Source organism: Jaculus jaculus, chromosome X, assembly GCF_020740685.1.
Source record: "Jaculus jaculus isolate mJacJac1 chromosome X, mJacJac1.mat.Y.cur, whole genome shotgun sequence".
NCBI lineage: Eukaryota > Metazoa > Chordata > Mammalia > Rodentia > Dipodidae > Jaculus > Jaculus jaculus.
Window position 1 is genome coordinate 112,347,002 of NC_059125.1, and position 17,514 is coordinate 112,364,515.

The 17,514-nt window shown below is 37.6% G+C and overlaps 1 protein-coding gene and 1 non-coding gene across 3 annotated transcripts in view; one reads left to right on the forward strand and one right to left on the reverse strand.

Moving 5' to 3' along the window:
• Klhl13 (kelch like family member 13) overlaps positions 1-17,514 on the reverse strand; it is a 188,964-nt gene that overhangs the window by 159,914 nt on the left and 11,536 nt on the right. The gene's annotated exons all lie outside the window — the stretch shown is intronic.
• On the forward strand, positions 6,569-6,675 carry LOC123456791. The gene has a single exon (XR_006634669.1). It is a non-coding gene; the product is annotated as a U6 spliceosomal RNA (small nuclear RNA).

Here is a 17,514-nt window from a genome sequence, read left to right on the forward strand (position 1 = left end):
TGAAAAATGACACATCCAGAAGCCATAGATTGTTACTAGAAAATTTTCAATGCCAGGGATAGGATGCCTTCCAGTGCATTGTTGGCCAGGGGGATCCCTGTTGCCTCCAAAACATTATAGGCTATTGTCAAGGCCCTTGGTTTCCCATGAGAAAGAGATGGTAAGACCATATTACTGAAGACTTTACATGCCTGAGTGGCAATTTCAGTGAGAAATCAAGCTGGTGCTGAACAGAAAACCTTCTACCTGTAGCCCAGCCAACTGAAAGCTTGAAAAAGCTGCACTGTATGCAGCCTTATAGGAGACAGAAATCATCAGCAGTGAAAACAGTGGACACTGGAAGCCTCAAGTTTGGCCAGACAGGTCAAATGACTGAACGAGTACAATAGTGGCATGTCTGCTCTGGGGGAAACCTGCTCTCTAACTGGACTGAAGGCCCACTCTATGAGAGGGAGTACGTGCCTGGTACTGAAAACCTAATCAAAAGCCTATGGCAGGGGAGGTTATGAACATTAAGGGTATAAAGCCTGCTCTTGTCAGCATAAATGCATATATCATTCTCACCAAACTGCCCTGAAAGCACTACCCTTAATGTTCATATTCATGTATTAATGCTATTCTCACTTCTGTTTAGAGAAGCTTCTCTTTTCAGATGGTGATGATCACTGGGATGACCCAAAAGGCAACACAGTGCTGAGAAGAAGGGACCGAGGAGTGTCCAGAACTGAAACATCTCACACCCTCCAAGGCTCAGGTTCCATTGCAGAAGAGGTGGCAGAAAGAATATAAGAGCCAAAGGAAGGGTAGCACTCCTTACATACAATTGTCCGGACAGAAATTGGTTTCAATATCCAAGACCTCACAGTGCCTAGAAATACCTACACAAGACCCTCATAATAGGAGAAAAAGATAATATCAAATTAAAAGAGAGACTAATGGAGAGAGGGAGAGGATATGACAGAGAGCAGAGTTATGAAGGGGAAAGTGGGGGAGAGGAGGGGAGGGAAATACCATGGTTTGTTGTTTGTCAGTATAGAAGTTGTCAATAAAAATATATACATATTAAAAAAAAAAGAATATACTTCTACAGGAGGGAGAAGGCCAGAGCAGAGAAAAGATTTAGAAACTCAATGGTTATAAGGTGTAAATGATAGGGACTTTTATGCCATATAGCCTGGGCATTCTTATAAAGTTGCTAAAATTAATAAGATAACATACATCATAACCTGTACACAAATCTTCATAGTAGTTTTTTTATTGATTGGAAAATGTGGAAATAATCCAGATATAAATGTACTGATGAATGAATAAATAAAATGGAGTATATCTATATAATGTAAAATTATTCAGTCATTTAAGGAATAAAATACTAATACATGGTATAACTTAAGATGACTCTGAAAAGGAATATGTGAAAGAAGCAAGGCACAACAGTACATTGTATAATTACACCTCCATAAAATATCAGAATAATAAGTAAATCTAGAACTAAGAGAGTAGAATCATGATTGGCAAGGATTGTGAGGAATACAGATAGGAGAGTGATACTACAGCATATAAATTATCTAAAAAAAAAGAGTTGAAAAATAGAAAAATAGATATGCATGTCCTGCTGTGAAAAAATATGTAATATATATTAAGTTTGAAAGCAGACCTAGATTAGTGTATGTTCTGTGCTTCTGTTTGTGTTTAAGAGAGGGTAAGTTCACATGCCTGTACTTCCATAGAAAACATCTGTAAGCATATTGTAAAACAAAACAGTGACTACCTCTAGGGACAAAAGATTTACTTTTCACAGTTAGTTTGTTTTTTAAAATGTTTTTCCAGATGTGTGCAGGACTCCTATAATAAAAACAATTATCAAAATCTATGCTAAAAAAGAAACATCTAAATAGTCCATTAAGCATAATTGGAAAAAGGAGTATCACAAGTTCAAGGTCATCCTCAGCAACATAACAAATTTTAGGCCAGCCTTCTGCTTAAATTCTTCCAGCCTATGAGTTTTTCCACAGCTATTATTTTGAAGCCACACTCTTAGACATCCCTCAATAAGTAACACAGCAGGAAGGACAAAATAAATTCACAATATGGTTAGTACTGAGGAACTTTACTGTTAAAACAGAAGCCTTTCAATCAGCTCAATTTTTATTTACTCTTTCAAGGCATGTAAAGTTCCAATACGTCTCTGAAGGATTTTCATAAAAGTTATGTATTTGCAGTATAATCAGTGCTGTAGAGATGTGTACTGAGCATCATATAGAATTAATTACATGACTAAATTAAGTATGACACTAGACCTCCATTCTGACTTGGAAGCTTTTTCTGTTCACAAAATCTATATCACCTATACATCTCACTTTTATGGCCTTTATATTAAGCAGGTTACTTGTTAATATAAGTATATTCTTAAACACGTAACAGACACTTGTCTGTGTGGTATTTGCATCTTTGGCTTATTGTGTGTGTGTGGTTTTTTTTCACAGACCAAGGAAATGTTTCAACTAAAGATAATTTGAGCATTCTTAACCAATTATTAAAATGGCATATAAAGCCATTTCAAAAAGTCTTCAGAGATAAGACAAGGATTAGTCTCTCATTTCAAGTTGAGATGTAATTAAGCCATAATGACAAAAGGTCTAGAAGGCCAAAAAGAAGTCAAACTTATACTGCTGGGAAGATGAAGTAGGTGGAGTCTTTCTCTGTTCCTCCTAAAAAGCATAGCTACCAAACAGAACTGTATATAAAACAAATATACCATGGTTGAGAAAGTCAGCAAGAAAAGACAATCTAAAGACTTAAGACATAAGGAGTAAAACAGTGGTGAGTTCTCTTGGTATTCCATCTTCCTCGTATATTCCAAACATAAAAATAAAGAAAATTACAGCCTAGAAATGACAATGAATACAGAACAAAACAAACAAAAAAAAAAAAAACGGCAGGGCTGGAGAGATGGCTTAGTGATTAAGGCACTTGCCTGTGATTCCTAAGAACCCAGGTTCGATCTCTTTCCAGGTCCCACATAAGCCAGATGCACACAAATGAGGCAAGTGCAAGGTCTCACATGCCTACTAGGTAGCCACAAGCATCTGGAGTGCGATTGCCATGTCTGAGGCCCTCGCACACCAATTCTCTCTCCTTCCCCCCCCCCCACATCTCTTAAGAAAATTAAAGAAAAGAGAAGAAGGGAGGAAGTAGGGAAGGGAAGAATGTAGGGTGGGAGGGAAGAAGCGAGGAAAGGAGAAGACAAAGAATAAATAGGCAATGACAAGGAAGGGGGCAAGGGGTAAGAGCACATCGTTACCCATGCAATATATAAACAGAAAGAAGGGAAATGATATATATCCTATAAGAGGATAGAGGAGACAGGGGCAAGAGAATCAACTTAAACTGTGTTTAAAATTCCATAGTGGTACCTAAAGCTCTATGGTAACTAAAAATGAAATTTACAAACAAGAATGAGAGACAGGGAGGGAACAGGACAAGGACCCTGTTCTACCTAGCCAAATGGTCAGGAATAGGGCAGAAGAGCAGGACAGAAAACACTGACCTAGTGCTGGACAGATGCCTTAGTGGTTAAGGCACTTGCCAGCAAAACCAAAGGGCCCAGGTTCAATTCCCCAATACTTACATGAAGCCACATACACAAAGTGGCACATGCATCTGGAGTTTGTTTACAGTGTCTAGAGACCCTGGTACACTCATTCATTCTCTCTCCCACTCCCTCTCTCTCTCTTTCCCCCTCTCTCTAATAAATAAGTTAAACATTTTAAAACAGAAAATACAGAGCTAATAACCACTCTACCTCCATGTAGACACCACAGGAAAAATGTGGCACCACATCTGCATCACCAAAGGATTAGTAGGGAGCCTAAATGTCTAGCTTTACAGACTATCAGGAAAAACATACACTCCCCTGAGATAGTAGAGTTAGAACTTTCACCACTGCCTTGTAGGTTACACAGGCCCCTCATTCCCCATTGGTGAGTCATTATCGTACCTAGGGAAGTAGTGACCAGGGATTCCTTCTCCTCTCGAACAGGGCAGTGTCACTGAACTATCTCAACAGTTAAGGAGGCCATTTGACAGAGGTAAACTGGAGAAAATGAGTTGAGACCCACATGGTAGTAATAAGGCAGCATCTTCCCATACTGTGACAGAGCTATCAAAGGCAGACAGCTGAAACAGAAAGTTTCAATAAGAGCTAGTTTCACATGACATAATACACAAAATGTCTAGATTTCCACTAAAAACTACCTACACCATACTGAGAATAAAGTGGCACAAATGAAGTATAACTATGAATGCCAAGATGACATAGATGCTCGGATTGTCTGATAGAGACTGAAAGGAGCAGTTCTCCAAATGCTTCAATAAACAATTTCAAGAATGCTGAGAGGCTTGAAGGAGAAGGATCACAAGTTCAAGGCCAGCCTAGACTACAAAAAAATATAAAAATAAATACAAGATATAAATAATAACCATATGGAATTTTCTAAACTGAAAATATAATAAAATGCTCATTGAAAAGGCAGGCTTAACAGAAGAAAGGCAGACACAGAGTACAAATGAGTGAACTGGAAGGCCTAATAGTACACATTGCCAATTGAGCAACACAAAGAATATAAACTAAAATATTAAAGAAAAATAATCATCAGAGATTTCTGAGAGAGAATAACATGAGATCAAACATCTGTACCAAAATAGTCCCAGAAGTAAGGAGGAAGTTAGCTCATTACAGTAGTTCCCCACGGTCAGCAAGAGATCTTTCAAGACCAGTAGTGGACACCTGACACTGGATAGTAGCAAACTTCATGTATACTATGTTTCTTCTACACATATGGTAAAAGAATGTATAAGAAGGAGTTAATAACTAATAGAATAATTATATCAATTACTACAATACAAATTCATATACATTCATTCTTACTCATATTCCCTCCCTTCCTCACCCTTCACCTCCCTCACCCCAAGCTTAGTTTAACAAAAGCACTACAATACTTGGAAAGTCACTCTGACAGTGAGATATCTACTGAATGACTAATATGCTGTTAGTGTATAGAGCATGAATGTGCTGGACAAAGGGATAGTTCACATCCAGGCAGAACACCACACTCCTCAGAATGGACTACAATTTAAATCATGAATTGTTTATTTCTGTAATTTTCCTACTAATAATTTGTGCTGAATTTAACTGTAGATAACTGAAACAAAATGAAACTGTGGATGAGCAGAGAGTAGTATACTTAAAATAAATCATAAATCTACACACTGATAAAGCTGCACAACACATAAATACGTTAAACCTTATGAAATTTACTCTAAAATATATTCTCAAACTTTTGAAAATATTTAACAAAAAAATCTTACAAGCATCTAGAGGGAAATGCATCTTATGTATAACAAAAATCAATTCACATGACAGCAGATTTTCCTTAGAAACCGTGAAGGCCATAAGGAAAGATAAACGAGATTTTGCAAGTACTGAAATTTACCAAGAATCTTGAATACAACTAAAATGTCCTTCAGGGGATGGAGAGATGACTCAGAGGTTAATGCACTTTCCTGCAAAGGCTAACAACCTCAGGTTCAATTCCCTAGTACCTACATAAAGCCATATGTACAAAGTGGTACATGTATCTGGAGTTCATTTGCAGTTTGCAATGGCTGAAGGCCCTCACATGCACATTCTCATTCTCATTCTCTCTCTCATTTTCTTTCACTCTCTCCCTCCCAACCCCCTTTACTCTCTGATTGCAAATAAATAAATAAATATTTTTTTCTACATGTCTTTCACCAATAAGGGAAAGAGATCAAGACATTCTCAGATGAGGGAAGATTGAATTTGTCACCAGCACAATAAGCCTGGAAGAACAGTTAAAGGAAATTCTCCCATCAAAAGGAAAATGATAAAAGAATTTTGGAACATGAGGGAAAAGAACAGAGTATAAAAATACAGATAAATAGATTTTGTTTCCTTCCATTTCCTCTTGAGTTGTTATGCTTTTAGTGATTAACTAGCTCTGTATTTTCATTGTGGAGGTGTTTCTATGAACACGTATGATGTGATGAAATGCCATAAACTGCACACAAACACTGCACTGATGTACATTTCTGTGTATAGTAATGTACATTTTTATACATTTTATAAGCTGCAGCCATTGTAGCAAACTAAGCAATGGTTTCACATGAGTGTTCTGTACTATCTTTGCAAGTTTTTGCCATATGGTAACATTACAAAAAAATCTTTTCTTGGGGTTGGGAGTAACACTGGATTGATAGAGAGTGTTTGCCTGGCATGCTTGAGGCCCTCCCTGGGTTTGATCCCTAGCAGTTCATAAACGAGGTATGGTGGCACATACCGGTATTCCCAAGACTTGGGAGGCAGAGGCAGGAGAATCAAAAGTTCTGCTACACAGCAAGTTCCAGGCCAGCCTGGCCCACATAAAACCATGTCTCCAAAAATAAATAAATAAATAAAATGTCTAATTTAAATCATACCAGAGATAGAGGAACCAGCCATGGTTGTACACAGCTGTAGACCTACTTTGTGCTCAAAAATCTGAGGCAGGTGCTCACTTCGGCAGCACATATACTAAAATTGGAACGATACAGAGAAGATTAGCATGGCCCCTGCGCAAGGATGACACGCAAATTCGAGAAGCGTTCCATATTTAAAAAAAAATCTGAGGCAGGATGACTACAAGCTCAAAGTGGGATACATAGCAACTTCAAGGCCAGCCTGTCTCAAAAAAAAAAAAAAAAGAAAGAAAGAAAGAAAAAAAGAAATCAAAAACAGAGTTAAAGGCAATCATTCTTGGTCTCATAGTCAGGGTTTGATTTTTCAATTATTTGCCCCAAATTTTGAAAATGAGTAATTTGCTTATTTAATATGAACCCCTGCTACTTGATAGCTATTAAATTGCTTATTTGTTCACTTGCCTCATTTTTTTAACTTTTTTCTACAGATGTTTGTTTTAAGTAAAATAGCTGGAAAAATAAATTTTAAGTTAACAAAGATCTTTTGGTACAAAATAAGTACTACTTGAATAAAATAATAACACTTTGAAACTTACACATTCTAGGTACTATGCTGAATACAGTATTTCATCTACTTCCTGTAAGAGTCCTTCTTGTATCCATTTGAGACAAGGAAACTATAGCTCAGCAAAATGAAGAAAGGCCAGCAGCAAGTGTCAGTCAAGCATAACCATACTATGACACTAAGTCTATGTCTGCATTTCCCCTTCATGCAGCACCTAGAATGGACATATGATTTATTGAAGAATTCCTATGGCATCCTATACTGAAAATTATGTTAAGCATTTCAATCACTAATACTAATGCCATCAGATTAGGAAATTGAACAAATATCATAAAAGGAAATCCTAATACCTGAGGGTGAGGGTGAGGCTGAGGCTGAGGCAGGATAATCATGATTTCAAAGCCACCTAATTGAATTATATAGTCTGGTGGTTTGAATCAGATGTCTACCACAAACTCATGGGTTCTGAGTGGTTAATATCTGTGATAGTTAAGGTGTTGTCAACTTGATCTGTTTAGTAATCCACAGGCTGCTTCTAGGAAGAATCAACTAAAGAAGGAGGTCTTTCTCCCAGGGTGAGCCCTTCCCCCAGAGTGGGCGGCCCCGCTCAGAGAGGGACTTGATATAAGGAAGCTCTGGGTAGAAGAGTTCCCTTTTCCTTCCTTCCTTCCACTTGGATGCCGGAGCTGCTCCCTACCTTCTAGCTTGGATTGAAGACCAGTGCGGACTAAAGACCAACATCAACTGAAGACCCACGTGATCGAAACCCAGCGGCTCCTCAGGTAGCCTCCAGGCTTTCCGGCACCATCTGCAGTGCCAGGTCGGGACTGCTGAGGCATCTGGCCACATGGACTGAGCAGCTACCAGGTTCGGTGATTCTCAGGCCTGCAACTGCTATTGGACTACTGTAAGCTAATCGAATAAATTCCCTTTATAAAATAATTCATTCTAGTAATTCTGTTCCTCTAGAGAACCCTGACTAATACAATATCCAGCTGATGGAAATGTGGAAAGTGAAATATTGCTGGGGGAGGTATGTTTTGGGGGTGTTATATCCAGTACCCACTTGCCAGAATTTGGCTCAATCTTCTACTAGCATTTTCTACCTGTTGTGGCAGAGGTGATGCCTGGCCTCTGCTCATGCCATGCTTTCCCCTGCCAACATGAATCTTCCTCATAAGTCTATAAGCCAAAATAAATACTTTCCTCCCATAAACTGCTTCTGATCAGGTGTTTTATCTCAGCAACACAAGGTAACTACAACACATAGTGAGTTGCAGGCCAACCTACAAGAATACAAAGGGAGACCCCGTCTCAATAAATCAGAAAAAAACAACAATAACAAAAAAGAGTTAAAAAAAAAAAAGAAAAACAAATTGAAAGCCACTGATTACACAGTGTTATAAAATGATAAATGGAGAATGAGATGTAGCTCAGCTGTAGACTGCTTGTCTAGAATGCACAAAGTCCTGTGGTAGATCTAGCACCACATAAACTAGGTATGGTGGTGCATACTTGTAATCCCAGTACCTGGGTTATGGAGAGAGGAAGATTAGAAAGTCAAGGTCATCCTGTTACATAACAAATGAAGAGGCCAGCCTGGACTACATGAGACACTGTTTCAAAGAAAAATAAGCAAAAAGAAAAGAAAGGAAGGGATCAAAATGAGAGAGGGAGGAAGACTGACTCATCCCTGACAATGAGAAGGAACAGTGCTACTTCTATAACAAACTTTTGTTTTAGGTAGCTGCTTTTTATTTGTCTGGTCAAGGTCAGAATTTAAGGTCCTTTCATTTTAAAATAAAGCCTAATGTATTGCAGAGCTCTACGTATTGTTCTCTCAAAATTCCACATACTGTTATTAGCTCCCTATGAAACTATTCTTGGATAAAATGGTTTCCAAATACCCAAGGAGGGTTCATAGTTCTTCATGTCAGTGTATCTAATCTTTAAATGACTAACAAAATATCCCAGGCTGATGCCACAGCTGCTACCATGTTCTCAGTTACCTCAGGAATTTTTACACTTTATTGGTGTAATGTGAGAGTTTATGCAATTATCTATAGTATGTCATTACTAATACATACACATTACCAACATTACAAGCTTGCTGCCGAGGCTTATTTTTCCCATTAAGAAAAAACTCTGACACTGTTATGTTAATTATCATGGGACTTGGTGGTATTATATCAGGATTCTGCCTTAGAGCAACAAAAGAGAAATAAGTAAGTTCATATCTTTAAGTTGGCATATTAGACATTGTTCCAGTTTCATGATCCATTCGGCCTTAAACTCAACCCACAGATCAGTCAAATAAAACATAAAAATTATACTCATTAGATCAGTCACCTAATTAAAAACTATTCATGGTTTCCCTCATTAGCCTGTTATTCATGTTCCTCTGCTTTCTGGTTTCAGTTTTCTGCTTTCTCTCTTCCTATTCAATAGCACTCAACTGAACATGTCCACAAATTCTCCTGTAATCTACATCTTTCCATCTTTATACTTTCCCTATACTTTGAATGTTCTCTTATTTCAAAATCCTATCCAGGCATCAAAGGACATTCCAAAACCTAATTCCTTGCTTAAATATCCCTTAACTGTTCAAATCTTTTCTAATCCATCGGCAATTGGCTCTCAATTATTTTTTTCATGTTTGTAAATATTATCTGTTCATTGATACTGGAAACACCTTAAAGATGAAGGGCCTTAAACAAGTAAATGACTCCCAGAGTTCATTCTAATTCTAAAAATTTATATATTTATTTCTTCTACCACCTATATTCTTTATAATAACCTGATACTTATTTTAAAATATCTGACTTTACTAATACCTACTACAAAATTATCCAGTCCTGGTTATTGGAAAATTACTATTACAATTTCAAGATGGAAAAAGGAAGACCTGCCAGACTGACCTGCAGGCATTATTAGTAAACAAAACACACATTCATTTATCTTCTCATTCAACAGGCTTTAAACTTAACTCTGGGCAACATGCCAGGCAACAGGGAAAACCAACATGGTCCCTCCACTCAGGAAACTTAAAAAAAGCCAGTAGGAGAGATAGAGTAGTAAAAACACTACTTACAGTGAAGGCTACTAAGAAATATTCCCAAAACAGATGTCATTCATACTTAACCCTGAAAGACAGGAAGTAGTCAGCAGACAAGGAAGAGTAGCAGAGGGAAATATATGAGGATAAGAGATCGTGGTCAGTTTAGAGAAGAGCAAGTAGTTCCAGCAAGGCTCCAAGTAAGCATACAACATTGGAAATGGTAAGGCAGGAAATAGAAAGACAGCCAGGAGTCAAATCATGATAAGCTTGTGTTATGGGCTGAAATGTTCTCCCAAAGGCTCATGTGTCAATGGCTTGGTCCCCATTGCAGCAATATTCAGATGTAAGAATTGGGGGAAGTAACTGGATCATGGAGATACATATTTCACCAGTAGACTAATCCACTGGTGTGTTCATAAACTGCTGGAATGTTGGGAAGTGGTGGAAATGCAGAAAGCAGAAAAGAGTTGAAGGGAGGTCCTTGGGAGCATACCTTCTGTGAATCTTCTATGAATCTTCTTTCTCCAGGCCTTTTCTCTCTCTCCCTTTTTGCTTCACAGCTGCCATGAGGTGCAGTCGCTACTGATGTCATTCTAGTGCCATGGCATTTGGCCTTGCCTTAGGCCCGAAGTAATGGAGATAGCCACCCACAAACTAATACCTCTGAAGCCACAAGCTGAAGCAAATCATACCTTACACTGATTTTTTTTTTGGGGGGGGAGGCATTCTGCCACAGCTACGTAAAGGAGGCTAACATAGCTTGCATGTCCAACTGACAACTTTGGTTTATTAACCTGAATCTAACACTAGAGACTATGTACAGTACAGGCTGCTGGCTGTCCTCCAATACATGTTCTTCCCTACTCGTAGAGCAATAAAATATTTTGCTGGGCACATGGCCATGGGTGAAATGCAGCATTTTCCAGCTTCCCTCATAACTAGATGTCGGCATAGGACTATGTTCTGGCCATGAGATATATGTGAAAGTGATATGTGCAAATGCTGTTATGTCCTTAAATGGAAGGGATGTGTTTGCTTATTTTCCATTCCTTTGTATGGAATGTTCTTCAAGAAGTACAAAATGCAAACAGAATGTTGTTACTACTTCACAGAGTGATGGAAGAACTTGGCCTTGTCTACCACTGCATCCCTAGCATCTCAGTCATAGAAGTACTCACTAAATATTTTGTTTCCATTTCCTTTCAAAGAAATAAGGTTCTTCTCTCTATGCGAAGGCTAATTAAGGCCAGTGAGTCATTTGCTGAAGATACAGTAAATCTATCTATGAAACAGTAGATGGATCTGAGCCATGTAAGAGTCCTCCTAAAAACCACTGAAGAGGCTGAACCAGTTTAGGTACTACTTTAAGCAGAAAATACGATCATTTTGAAAGAGTAGTTGATGGGCATATTGTAACAAACTCATTTTTAAAATCAATAAACATTTCAAGCCAAAGAAATGCAATATTCACATTACTCTGACACCTCTTTAATAAGCATTACGCTAAATCATCATCCATTCAGGCACTCTTAAGCTGTACCAATTTCATTTGCAATAAATGAACAGAATTCTAACTTCTTTCTATATAACCCAATATAACAAAATCTAGCCAGGAAAAAAGGAAGCACTAGGTTGGAGAGATAGTTCAGTCAATAAAGTCCTTGCCTCACACACATGAAGACCTGAGTTGGATTTCCAGAATTCAAGTAAAAATGTCAGCTGTGGTAGTATACACTTGTAATCTCAGCACTGGGGATGGAGACACAGAAGGATTCCTGGAACTCATTGGCCAGCCACTCTAGCCTACTAATTACTAAGTTCCAGGCCAACAAGATATGCTATCTCCAAAAAGGTGAATGGCACCCAAGAAACAATACCCGAATTGTCCTCTGGCCTCCAAATGCATGCACAAACATGTGCACATGCACCTGTACACATATGAAAATGTGCATACACCAATACACAAACACTTTTTTAAAAAAGGACAGCATCATAATATATATAGACAATTCTAAATAAAGAATCCTCTTCAGAGTCTAGAGAACAAGTTGATTCCCTGATTCCAGGTGATATCAAGTACCTTGATGGTAAAGCTGATTCCATCTAGTCCATAGAAATGTGCACCTATTTCCTTCTGCTAGTAAAAACAATACCATGGAGTCTGGTTTTATTCTCTCCACCAGCTGCACACCTCTGCCACACATGGCAAAGCAGAGATTGTGTAAAGGAAATAAAAACTAAATGTGAGATTTACAGCAAATCATTTAATAAATTCACTTTACTATCAACCTAAACTTTGAGCCCTAAGTAAAAACTCAACATATGTATATAAGTATGGATACTGAGGAAGCATAGCAAAATTTCTAAATCATTCTGAAAGTAAAATTCAGTAAAATCAAAATGAGGGAAAATCAGAGGTAGCATGAGATCAACTTTCTAAAGACACATATGTTATATATGGCATCTAATCATGTATAAATATTTTTTAAGAATGAAAAATAAATAGCAGCTCTTAAGCCTAAAAAACATCACTCACTGTAACTTGTCATTTTAATGAAAATTTTGGAATAGACTGTCTCCTCCAACATTCACACAGATGTTTGGCTTGGTAACTTGTTTAACTAGACTAAAGTGAAGTCATAAATTCTAATACTAACTGGAGTTTTTTATGAAGGCTGAGTGGTAGAAAAGGAAGTGGCTGAAAAAATTAAAAACTCATAATTATTTCAGAATAGCTGTATACAAACAACACCATAATAGACACTTTCTAAACCATTTTCCATGAAACCCAGCCCAAGACTGTATCTCAGCCAAAATCAGATAGATGGTTGATTTTAAATCAACTATCTTTCCACTACTAATCTACTTCAGGAATAATGTGCAAAATATTATAAACATACAAGAGAATACTTATACATTTTTTCAGATAGTTCTGATTCTGCCTCATTGTAAAGAATATATGGATTTGGCAATTTTAAAGCACATTGGTTTAGGTTTATTTAGTGCTAATATCAATATTTTATGACAAATGCATTTACATGATCAATTTGAAAAAGAGATAGTCCTTTGGAAGGCTAATAACTGATACAAATTGGAATAAAAAGAGTTTGGGGCTGAAGAGATGGCTCAAAGTTAAGGTGCTTGCATGCAAAGCCTAAGGACCCAGATGTGACTCTCCAGGTCCCTCGTAAGCACATGGTAGCACATACGTCTGGAGTTAAATTGCAGTGGCTTGAGTCCTGGTACACCCCACCTCTCTCTCTTCTTTCTCTATCTCTCTCAATTATATAAATAAATTCAATAACAATTTGGAATTAAACTGTGGAAAGCCCAACATTAAGAACTGAGTGACAGGGTTGGAGAGATAACTCAATGGTTAAATGTACATGCTTATAAAGTTTGAGGACCCAGGGCTCCATTCCCCAGTGCCCATTTAAGCACAATATGGCACATGTGTCTGGAGTTTGTTTGCAATGGCAAGAGGCCCTGGCATGTCCATACTCTCCCTCCCCCTACCCTCTCTCTCTCCCCTTCTCTGCTTGCAAATAAATATTTTTTAAAATATATTTTATTTTTATTTATTTCTTGACAGAGAAGGAGAGAGAGAGAGAGAGAGAATGGGCAAGACAGGTCATCCAGCCACTGCAAACAAACTCCAGACACGTGGGCCCCCTTGAGCACCTGGTTAGCATGGGTCCTGGGGAACCGAACCTAGGTCCTTTGGCTTTGCAGGCAAATGCCTTAACCACTAAGCCATCCCTCCTGCCTGCAAATAAATACTTTTTTTAATGGCTGAGCAACAGTAAGAGGACATCTCTGGACATTTTCATGGGGAAGCAGTAAACTAATAAGACACTCTAGTTCCATCCTCTTTGAGGCCACATTTGTTTCAAAACACATTTCTCTTCCCAGCAACATGTAACTGTCTTCTATATGTGTACAATTTAAGTGTTAAATAGGTGAATCATGTAATAGGTCAGTTACTATATTTTTAAGAACACAGGTCTGTGAGTTTTAAAAATTACACCCTAAAACATATTTATGACCAACAATATAAAAGATTCTCAATTTTATTTACCCTTTTGCTAAATGAAAATAAGCATACGGTGCATGTACATACAGCTTTGGACATTAAAATAATCAGAAATAATCACCTTGATTAACAATAAAACCCTCATCTTCAAAAGTACTTTCTTAAAAATAACTCGCCACCACTCTCCTCTGATCATTTCTCTCCTTTTTTTCTAGAATCTGTTTTGTACATGACTTTTTTTTAGCTATCATGCTGTTTTATAATGTCCCATCAACATCAGAATAAAAATAAGTGTCATAGTTTAAAACATACAAACAGTCAGACTGAATGCATTATATCCCCAGTACTTCCACTTATTAGATGTGTAATGTTGAGCAAAGTATTTAAACATCACTGTGCCTCAATTTCCTCATCTGTAAATTGAGATAACAGTCCACATTGTGTTACTTCACAGAAAGTTATTGGAATAACAGTGGACTAATATAGAACTTGGCACTGAATGATACCATTACTATTGATTGATATCAAATTATCTGATACTTGCTGCCTCTGGCTAGAATGTAAGCTATTTCAAGGTAGTGGATGCATTTTCTCTCTTCCAATAGAGTTCTCTACAAATAACTACTTAATAAATGCCTGTTTAATGGTTAAGTGGATATTGCACTTGTATGACGCCAAAAGTACTTGGAAAATTCCTTAATCAAAAACTCTTTAATAAATAAAAACTATGCAAGAGCTGGAGAGATGGCTTAGCAGTCAAGGCGCTTGCTTGCAAAGCCAAAGGACCCAGGTTCCATTCCCCAGGACCAACATATGCCAGATGTACTAGATGGTACATGTATCTGGAGTTCATTTGCAGTGGTTGAAGGCCCTGGTGTGCCCGTTCTCCCTATCTCTTTTTCTCAAATATACTTTAAAAAACTGTGCAAGAGCCGGGAGTGGTGGCGCACGCCTTTAATCCCAGCACTCGGGAGGCAGAGGTAGGAGAATCGCCGTGAGTTCAAGGCCACCCTGAGACTACAGAGTTAATTCCAGGTCAGCCTGGACCAGAGTGAGACCCTACCTCGAAAAACCAAAAAAAAAAAAAAAAAAAAAAAAAAAAAAAAAAAAAAACAGAAAAAAAAAACTGTGCAAGAAAGCGTACAGGTATAGAATGCTGGTTGGTTATCTGCTACTGTTTTGGTTTTACCCTGTTAATTAAAAGGCTAGAAATAATAAAGGATCTTTTGGGCTAAAGAGCCTTTTATATTGTCAGAGCAATGACCCTGGATTAGAAACCAAGGGGATTCTACTCATAGCTCTACTTAGTGGCAAGCCACTTAAACTCATTGTACATAGTACACAAGATTAAATAAAATAAAAATGTTATCCACTCTTCAAAAGAAAGATGTTCTAGATGAGACAGTATTCTAATTACTGCCCAGCCTGCTGCTCTATTGCAGTGTACTCTGGGGACTTCTTTAAAAAGAGAAAGATGATCTATAATAAAGTTCATTTTATTTAACACTTAAATTAATTAAGTGTAGTGTAAAGCTAATTTTTCAAAACAGTTTTGAAGGGTTTTTTTTTTTTTTTTTTGTAGTGCTAGACATCAAATCCAGGGCCTTATACATTCTAGGCAAGTCTTCAACTACTAAGCCAACATCTCCAGCCCTCAAAAATACTTCTTGAAGCATGACCTTTTCATCTTCAAATGACATTGATAATAATCACTAAGTACATGTGTAGGCAATATTGCTAATAAATAATGTATTTCATCCATATAGTGTGCTTAGCTTCTTGCACACTCATTATCTTAATGATTGCCACAAAGCCCTCTTAATATACAGTATATCGTACCTAGCTTTTCCCTTTTGTCATCTTGTGGCATTCCATCACAATCATCTTCATCTCATTTGTCTCACATTGGAACCAAAGGGCAATAATGTAGAAAAGGAAATTGGTAGTGTCAGGTACTTTCAACTCAAACAATAGACCACTATACACCAACAAAGCTCATCTCAATGACCCAGAGAAGACTTTTTCTGTTTATCAAAACTGCTGCCTTGGGCTAGAGAGATGCCTTAGTAGTTAAGGTATTTGCCTAAAAGCCAAAGGACACAGGTTTAGCTCCCCAGGACTCATATAAGCCAGATGCACAAGGTGGCACATGTGTCTGGAGTTCATTTGCAGTGCCTGGAGGCCCTAATGCACCCATTCTTTCTTTATCTGCCTCTTTCTCCATCCTTCTCTCTCAAATAAATAAATAAAAATAAAATATCAAAAAATAAAATCTGGACTAGAATGATGGCTTAGCAGTTAAGGTGCATGCCTACTAAGCCTAAGAACCCATTTTTAACTCTCCATATCCCATGCAAGCCAGATACACAAAGGTGAGGCAAGTGCAAGTTCTCACATGCCCACTAGGTGGTGCAAGTGTCTGAAGTTTGACTTCAGTGGCTGAGGCCTTTGTGTGCCAATTCTCTCTCTCCAAAAAATAATAAATAAAATAAAATAAAATACTAGTGCCTTATTTCATTTGCTACTAGAGTAAATGGAACAAAAGCTTAACCATAACAACTCAAAATCCAAGTGAAAACATTCAAACAGAATTTGTACTTTTAGAAATGACTTAGCCATTACAAATGCTTTCACAGTTATTTTTTGTAAATACTTGAAGCCTGGAAAAAAAATAGATAAATCAGTAAAATTGTGACCTTTTTAAAATTATCACAAGACAAACATTTTCAATGTTTTAAAGGCAACATTGTAGTATACATTTTTTTGCATCACGTGATTCTTCAAAATGTATATTAAAATTTAAAATTTGTGGCTACAGAGATGACTTAGAAGTTAAAGGAATTTGCTTGGAGCACCTGATAGTCCACATTTGATTCCCAAGACCTATGTAAAGAAAGATGCACAAAGTTGAACATGCATCTGGAGTTCATTAGCAGCAGCCAAAACTCCTTGGTGTGCCTGTTCTTTCTATTCCTCTCTCTGTCCCTCCCTCTCTTTTTTTTCCTTTCCTATCTCTAACCTCCCCCTACTGGAAAATGAATAAAAAACTTTACAGTATTTATTATTTGTTTGCAAGTAGAGAGAGACAGAGAATGACACACCAGTGCCTCTAGCCACTGCAAACAAACTCCAGATGCATGCCACATTTTGCATCTGGCTTTATGTGGGGACTGGGGAATCAAACCTGGCCTTAGGCTTCACAGGCAAGCACCTTAACCCTTGCACCATCTCTCCAGCCCTAAAATTATTTTAATTTAAAATCTTAGTAAACTTAAACAGTATCGTTTTGTATGTAACTACTGAATATTAAAAAGTGACATTTGGGCTGGAGAGATGGCTTAGCGGTTAAGCGCTTGCCTGTGAAGCCTAAGGACCCCAGTT